We start from the raw sequence: 8,394 nt of genomic DNA on the forward strand, positions 1-8,394 counted from the left end.
ATACCATATGATTTCACTCATATGTGGAATTTAAGAAACAAAACAGTTGAACATAGGGGAAGGGAAGGAAAAATAAAATAAGATGAAAACAGAGAAGGAGACAAACCATAAGAGATGCTGAACTCTAGGAAACAAACTGAAGGTTGTTGGGGAAGTAGGTGGGGGGATGGGGTAATTGAGTGGTGGGCGTTAAGGAGGGCACTTGATATAATGAGCACTGGGTGTTATATGCAACTGATGAATCACTAAATTCCACCCCTAAAACTAATAATACACTATATGTTAACTAAATTGAATTTAAGTAATGGATTTTAAAAAAGAATACAAAAGCACTTATTTTAAAGGATATATGCACCCTTATGTTTATTGCAGCATTATTTACAATAGACAAATTATGGAAGCAGCCTAAGTGTCCACCAATAGATGAATGAATAAAGAAGATGTGGGGTGCTGGGTGACACAGTTGGTTAAATGTCCGACTCTTGGTTCCAGCATAAGTTGTGATCTCAGGGTCCTGAGATTGAGCCCTGCATCAGCTCCATTCTGCTTGAGACTCTCTCTCCCTCTCCCTCTGCCTCTCCCACTCATGCTCTCTCTCAAATAAATAAATAAATAAATAAATAAATCTATCTTTAAAAAAAAAGATGTGGTGTATATATATATATATATATTATTCAGCCATAAAATCATGAAATCTTGCCATTTACACCAACATGGCTTTATCTAGAGACTATAATGCTAAGTGAAATGTCAGAGAAAGACAAATACCACATGATTTCACTCCCATGTGGAATATAAGAAACAAAGCAAACAAAGGGGAAAAAAAGAGAGAGAGAGAAAAAACAAGAAACAAACTTTTAACCATGGAGAACAAACTGATGGTTACCAGAGGGCAGGTGGGTAGAGGGATGGGTGAAATAGATGACAGGGATTAAGGAGTGTACTTGTTGTGATGAGCACTGAGCAATGTATAAAATTATTGAATGACTATATTGTACACCTGAAACTAATATAACATGGTATATTAACTATACTGGAATTAAAATAAAAAAATTTTTTTAAAAAGATGGTTTTTCTATTTATTCAGTATTACTACTTCTGGACTATTATTTCCACCTGCTGATGTGAGCTTCCATTTGGGATCTTCCTTTAGCATTTCTTGTAGTGTGAATCTGCTAGCAATTTTGTTTTCTGAACTCTTATTTTTTTGAAAATGGCTTTATTTTAACTTCATTTAAAAAAATCAAGGTATAATTTATGTATAATGAAATGAAGAAATTCTAAATGTTCAGTTAAATGAGTCTTGACAAACGCATATATCCCATAAGTCTATACCTCATCAAGATATAAGACAGTTCTGGGGCACCTGGGTGGCTCAGTCTTTAAGCGTCTGCCTTTCGCTCAGGTCATGATCCCAGGGTCCTGGGATCGAGCCCTGCATCGGGCTCCCTGCTCAGCGGGAAGCCTGTTTCTCTCTCTCCCTTTTACCCTGCTTGTGTTCTCTCTCTGGCTGTCTCTCCCTGTCAAATAAATAAATAAAATCTTAAAAAAAAAAGATATAAGACAGTTTTATCACCCCAGAAAGTCCCTTTGTGCCTCTTTCTAATCCATCCCAATTCTCAGAGTAACCATGGTTCTGATTTCTATCATTATGTATTAGTTTTGCATGTTATCAAACTTCATACATGGAATTATACAATGTATTCTGTTTTGTGTTTGGCATTTTTGCCCCTCAACATGATGTCTGTAAGATTTGTCAGTGTCATTGTATGTATCATTAGTTCTTTCCTTTTTATGGTTTAATAGTATTTTATGAGTATACTCATAACACTTATTTATCCATTCTCCTGTTTACAGACATTTGACTTGTCTCCAGTATTTAACTGTTATGAATTTAATGCTACAAGCATTCCTGTACAAGTCTTTTTGTGAACATACATTTTCATTTCTCTTAAGTACCTAGGAGTGGAATTGCTGAGTCACAGAGTAGGTGTAGGTGTATGCTTAATTTTATCAGGAGCAGCCAAACTAATTTCCAAATTGGTTGTTCCATTTTGCCAATGTTTGGTTCTCAGCTTCTAAAAATTTTTAAAAATTTAGCCATTTTAATAGATAAGTAGTGGTAACCCATTGTGGTTTAAGTTTTGCCTCTCCCTTATCCATTCAGCTGTTGAAGGGCATCTCGGCTCTTTCCAGTTTGCAGACATTGCTGCTATGAACATTGGGGTGCATATGGCCCTTCTTTTCACTACATCTGTGTCTTCAGGGTAAATACCCAGTAGTGCAATTGCTGGGTCATAGAGTAGCTCTATTTTTAATTTTTTGAGGAACCTCCACACTGTTTTCCAAGGTGGTCCATATATACAAAGGAATAGTACTCAGCCATCTTAAAGGATGAATACCCAACTTTTACATCAACATGGATGGGACTGGAGGAGATTATGCTAAGTGAAATAAGTCAAGCAGAAAAAGTCAATTATCATATGGTTTCACTTATTTGTGGAACATAAGGAATAGCATAGAGGGCATTAGGAGAAGGAAGGGGAAAATGAAGGGGGGGAAATCGGAGGGGGGAGACGAACCATGAGAGACTATGGACTTAGAGAAACAAACTGAAGGTTTTAGAGGGGAGGGGGATAGGGGGATGGGTTAGCCCGGTGATGGGTATTAAGGAGGGCACATACTGCATGGAGCACTGGGTGTTATATGAAAACAATGAATCATGGATCACTACATCAAAAACAAATGATGTATTGTACTGTGACTAACATAACCTAATTAAATTAAATTAAATTAAAAAAAAGATTTTAAAAGAGGGGCAAAAAAGTTTTGCCTCTCCCTAATCAGTAATGATGTTGAGAAATTGTTCATGTGTGTTTGTGTGTGGGGGTGGGGGGTGGGGCAGAGAGAGAGGGAGAGAGAATCTTAAGCAGGTTCTATGCCCAGTGTGGAGCCTGATGTGGGGCTTGATCTGAGATCATAACCTGAGCTGAAATCAAGAGTGCCCCTAAAGATTTTATTTTTAAATTATCTCTACACCCAATGTGAAGCTCAAACTCACAACCCCAAGATCAAGAGTCACATGCTCTACTGACTAAGCCAGCCAGGCATCCCTGTATATCTTCTTTTATGAAGTATTGATGAACTCTTTTGCCCATTTTTATTGGGTTGCTTATCTTTGTTCTCAAGTTGCAGAAGTTCTTCTATCCTGGATATGAGATCTTTGTCAAATATATATATACACACACAATATATATGTATATATACACATTTATTTATATATATATATGCACATGTCATTTATATATATATGCACACAATATATACATTCTCTCTCCATACGTGTATGTATATATACACACACATATATAGTAAATGTTCTTTTCCTCAGTCTGTGACTTTTTTTAAAAATTGAGGTATAATTGACATACAAGATTATATTAGTTTCAGGTGTATGGCATAATGATTTGATATTTGTATATACTGCAAAATGCTTACCACAATAAGTCTAGTTAACATCTATCACCACAGAGTTACAGGTTTTTTTTCTTGTTAAGATAACTTTTTTTTTTTAAGATTTTATTTATTCGTTTGAGAGAGAAAAAGCAGGGAGAGAGCAGAGGGAGAGGGACAAACAGACTCCCTGCTGAGTGTGGAGCCTGACACGGGGCTCAATCCCAGGACCCAGAGATCATGACCTGAGCTGGTCAGACCCTTAACCAACTGGCCACCTAGGGACCCCTTGTTAAGAGAACTTTTAAGATTTACTCTCTTAGCAACTTTCAAACACACTGTACAGTATTGTTGTCTAATGGTCACCACGCTGGAAAATATGGAACAATTCATGTATTTGTGTGTCATGTTGGTAAGGGGGCCATGCTAATCTTTTCTGTATTGTTCCATTTTAGTATATGTGCTGCTGAAGTGAGCAGCCCAGCTGACTTTTAAAAATGCTGTCTTTTGATGAACAGACGGTTTTAATTTGGATGAAGTCCATTCTATCAAACTTTTATACTCAGTGTTTTCTCTGTCCTAAGAAATCTTTGTCAACTCCAAGGTCACAAAATAATTCTCATGGGTTTTCTTCTACAAGCTTTACAGTTTTAGCTTTAGTTTTTGTTTAGGTCTGTGATCCATCTTGTGTGGGTGTGTGTTGTCTATAATTTTAGATAAGGGTCAAGATTCCTTTTTTTTCCCCATTGAAGATGCATTTCCTTTCTGCACTGAATTATTTTGTACATTAAAAAAATCAATTCCTTGTGTAGACGTGTGTCTATTTCTGGCTTCTTTATTATCCTGTTTCGTTGATCTATTTGTCTCTTCTTAAACTACAACCACATTGTCTTGATTACTGTAACTTTATAGTCTTTAAGTCTTGAAATCAAATAATGTAAGCCTATTTTGTCTAAGTGTGTACCTCTGCTCCCTTTTGGTTCCATTTGTATGGAATATCTTTTTCCATTCCTTCACTTTTAGCTTATGTGTATCCTTAAAGTAGAAGTGAGTCTCTGTTAAGCAGCATATACTTGGGTCGGTTGATGTTGTTGTTGTTGTTGTTTTGGTCCATTTAGTCAATGTCTTTTGATTGGAGAATTTAATTCATTTACATTTAAAGTACTTACTGATAGGTAAGGATTTACTAATGTCATCTTATTAATTGTTTTCTGGTTCTTTTGTAGTTCTTTTGTTCCTTTCTTCTCTTGCTGTCTTTCTTTGATGTTTTGGATGTTTTTCCATAGGGTTATGCTTTTTTTAAAAAATTTTTTTAGGGACGCCTGGGTGGCTCAGTCAGTTAAGCATCTGCCTTTGGCTCAGGTCATGGTCCCAGGGTCCTGGGATCAAGTCCTGCATCGGGCTCCTTGCTCAGCAAGAGCCTGCTTCTTCCTCTGCCTGCTCTGCCTGCCACTCTCCCTGCTTGTGCTCTCTCTCTCTGACAAATAATTAATAAAATCTTTTTTTAAAAAAAGATTTTTTAAAAGTAATCTCTATACCTGATGTGGGGCTCAAATTTACAACCCCGAGATTAAGAGTCCCACATTCTACCGATTGAGCCAGCCAAATGCCCCTACAGTGGTAGTCTTTGATTTCCTTTTTTTTTCTTTTGTGTATTTACTGTAGGTTTGTGCCTTGTGGTTATCATGAGGCTTACATAAAACATCTTATAGTCTATTTTAAGTTGATAACTTCAATTGCATACACAACCTACCCTTTTCTCTTCCCCCCAATTTTGTTTTTGATGTCATAATTTACATCTTTTTATATTGTGTATCCATTGACAAGTTATTGTAGCTATAGTGATTTTTTAAAAAAGATTTATCTATTTATTTTATTTTATTTATTTATTTTTAAAGATTTTATTTATTTATTTGACAGAGAGAGACAGCGAGAGAGGGAACACAGGCAGGGGGAGTGGGAGAGGGAGAAGCAGGCTTCCTGCCGAGCAGGGAGCCCAATGCGGGGCTCGATTCCAGGACCCTGAGATCATGACCTGAGCCGAAGGCAGATGCTTAACTGACTGAGCCACCCAGGCGCCCCAAGATTTATCTATTTATTTTAGAAAGAGAGAACGGACGCGCACGAGTGGGGAGAGGGGCAGAGGGAGAGAATCTTCAAGCAGACTCTGTGCTGAGCACAGAGCCCAAGGTGGGGCTTGATCTCACAACCCATGAGATCATGACCTAAGCAGAAACCAAGAGTCTGACACTCAACTGACTGAGCCAGCCACCCAGGTGCCCCACTATAGTGATTTTTAATACTTTTGTCCTTTAATCTTTGTACTAGAGTTAAGTTATTAACACACCACCAGATTACAATATTAGAGTATTCTGAATTTGATTATATACTTACCTTTACCAGTGTGCTTTATATTTTCATATGTTTTCTGTTATTAATTAGCCTCCTTTCATTTCAGCTTGAAGAACTCCTTTTGGCATTTCTTGTAAGGCAGGTCTAGTGGTAAGAGAGATGAACTGTCAGCTTTTGTCTGGGAAAGTCTTTTTCTCCTCTTCATTTCTAAAGGACAGCTTTATTCTTGGTTGGCTGTTTTTTTCTTTCGGCACTTTGAATATATCATCCCTCTGAATATATCACTTTCTCATGGCCTGTTCTGCTGAGAAATTTACTGATAGCCTTATGGGGATTCCCTTGTATGTGAGAAAATTTTGCTCTTATTGCTTTTAAAAGTCTTTATCTTTTTTTTTTAAAGATTTTATTTATTTGAGAGAGAGAGACAGAAATAGTGACAGAGAGCATGAGTGGGGAGGAGGGGGAGAAGCAGGCTCCCCACTGAGCAAGGAGCTCAATATGGGGCTCGATCCCAGGACCCTGGGATCAAGACCTGAGCCAAAGGCAGATGCCAACCGACTGAGCCACCCAGGTGCCCCTAAAAGTCTTTATCTTTGATTTGATTTGATTTGATTATTTATTTATTTATTTATTTTTAAAGATTTTATTTATTTATTTGAGACAGAAAGAATGAGAGAGAGAGAGCGCACATGAGAGGGGGGAGGGCCAGAGGGAGACGCAGACTCCCTGCCGAGCAGGGAGCCAGATGCGGGACTCGATCCAGGGACTCCAGGATCATGACCTGAGCCGAAGGCAGTCGCTCTAACCAACTGAGCCACCCAGGCATCCCTATCTTTGATTTTAGACAGTTTTACTATAATATGTCTTTGATAAAATTTCTTTGGATTGAATCTGGGGACTTAGGAGTGTCATGAACTGGATGTCCAAATTTTTTCCCATGTTTGTATATTCTCAGCTATTCTTTCTTCCTTTTTTTTTTTTATTATTGAAGTATAGTTGGCATACAATTTACATCAGTTTCAGGTATTCAGCTAATATTTCATTAAATAAGCTTTCTGCCCCTTTTTCTCTCTGTCAGCCCTGCTAAGGATTCTGAGGATTTCTTGGAGCTTTTCTATATATACACCAGCTCCATACTTCTTGTTCCTTCTTGAGGGGATCCTTAAGATTGTATGTCTTCTCTCAATCTTGCAAAGCCAGGCTGGATTCTGATAGCCAACCATTTGCTTCCCCTGAGGGCAATGCTGAACGCTCAAATTTGTGTTCTTTCTCAGTTCCACAGAGTCAGCTGGCTTTCTATGTATACTCACTAGCCATCTGCAAAGGCTCCTACTTGCCACCCTCAGGGGCCTACACAGGGAGTCAGCCATAGATAAGGGAGTATGTGGGTGATTAGCACAGAGTACTAGGGATGTTCATATGCCAGTTGGGAAATCTGCAGGTGAGGCATCCTCAGTGGCTGGCTTCCTGATGGAGTCTGGTTAGAAGGACTCATGTTCCTTTGATACATTTTGAGCCCTACCTGCTATTCTCTTAGCCCCTCCCCACTCCTCAGTCATGAGGCTTACCTCAGTGTTCTGGAAGGTGTGACAAATGCACTCTCAGTGACACCTGGAGCTGTGACTCTAATTGGCTACTCACATTAACCAGGTGGGTTTTCAGAAGACAGGAGCAGGCAGAGGTAGGGAGGGTCCCACCTAGTGTCTAGGGTCTTGGGTCAAGTGTCTTTTGCGTGGTTCAGAAGTAAGAACAGAGCTAAGAACTTCTGTAGTGGCCACTCATCAGCCATATGATGTGGCCTTGAGTCTCTCAGGGGCAGAAGACAGGAGAGCACTTGAGCCCCTTGTAGTCTGAGATGGGGGCCCCAGCTGGTCCTGGGAGCCTCATGGAGTTCCCTGGGCATTGTATAGATGGGTCAGCAATTCAACTCTTCTAATATTATCATTGGTAGCAATTTGGTGGATATAACTTTCTCCCCCTTTATGTGCATTTACAATATATATGTATAATTATGTATCTTGATGGTTTTATTTACATGAATGGGATCATAAAGATCTTTAACTTTTTCACTTATAAATATATCTTGGATACCCTGCTTCATCAGTACCTATAGATCAAATTCATTATTTAAAAAAATTTTATTTTTAAATTTACTTACAAGTAAGTTCTATGCCCAACATGGGGCTTGAACTCATGACCCTGAGATCAAGAGTCTCATGCTCTACGGACAGAGCCAGCCAGGTGTCCCTAAATTAATTATTTTTTTAACAGTTATAATTTGTTAGTATTCTCTGAGTATTAATAGATTGCTAACCATTAAATCAATCCTCAATTTTACCAAGTGGTGATATTACCAATGACTGGTTATCTTTATACACCTTTACATCAATGGGCCAGTATTTCTGGTGTTTTTTTATTTGTATTGGCTTTTGTATTCAGGGCTTTGACTATTTCCAGCAGAAAAGAATGGCCAACACTTTTGTCTTTTCCTTGGAGGGAGCTCAACTATTGGGAGCCATCCTTGTGCCTGAGTCATAACTGCCCTTATGACATCATAGGTCTCCTTATCCACTCTATCTACGCATCCAT

At 38.5% G+C, this 8,394-nt stretch overlaps 1 non-coding gene across 1 annotated transcript; it reads right to left on the reverse strand.

The window, feature by feature from the left end:
* Window positions 1-3,826: 3,826 nt before the first annotated feature.
* Window positions 3,827-3,933, reverse strand: LOC123323715. The gene has a single exon (XR_006539514.1). It is a non-coding gene; the product is annotated as a U6 spliceosomal RNA (small nuclear RNA).
* Window positions 3,934-8,394: the final 4,461 nt, after the last annotated feature.

The sequence above is a fragment of the Neomonachus schauinslandi genome, unplaced genomic scaffold (assembly GCF_002201575.2).
Source record: "Neomonachus schauinslandi unplaced genomic scaffold, ASM220157v2 HiC_scaffold_301, whole genome shotgun sequence".
Lineage (NCBI taxonomy): Eukaryota > Metazoa > Chordata > Mammalia > Carnivora > Phocidae > Neomonachus > Neomonachus schauinslandi.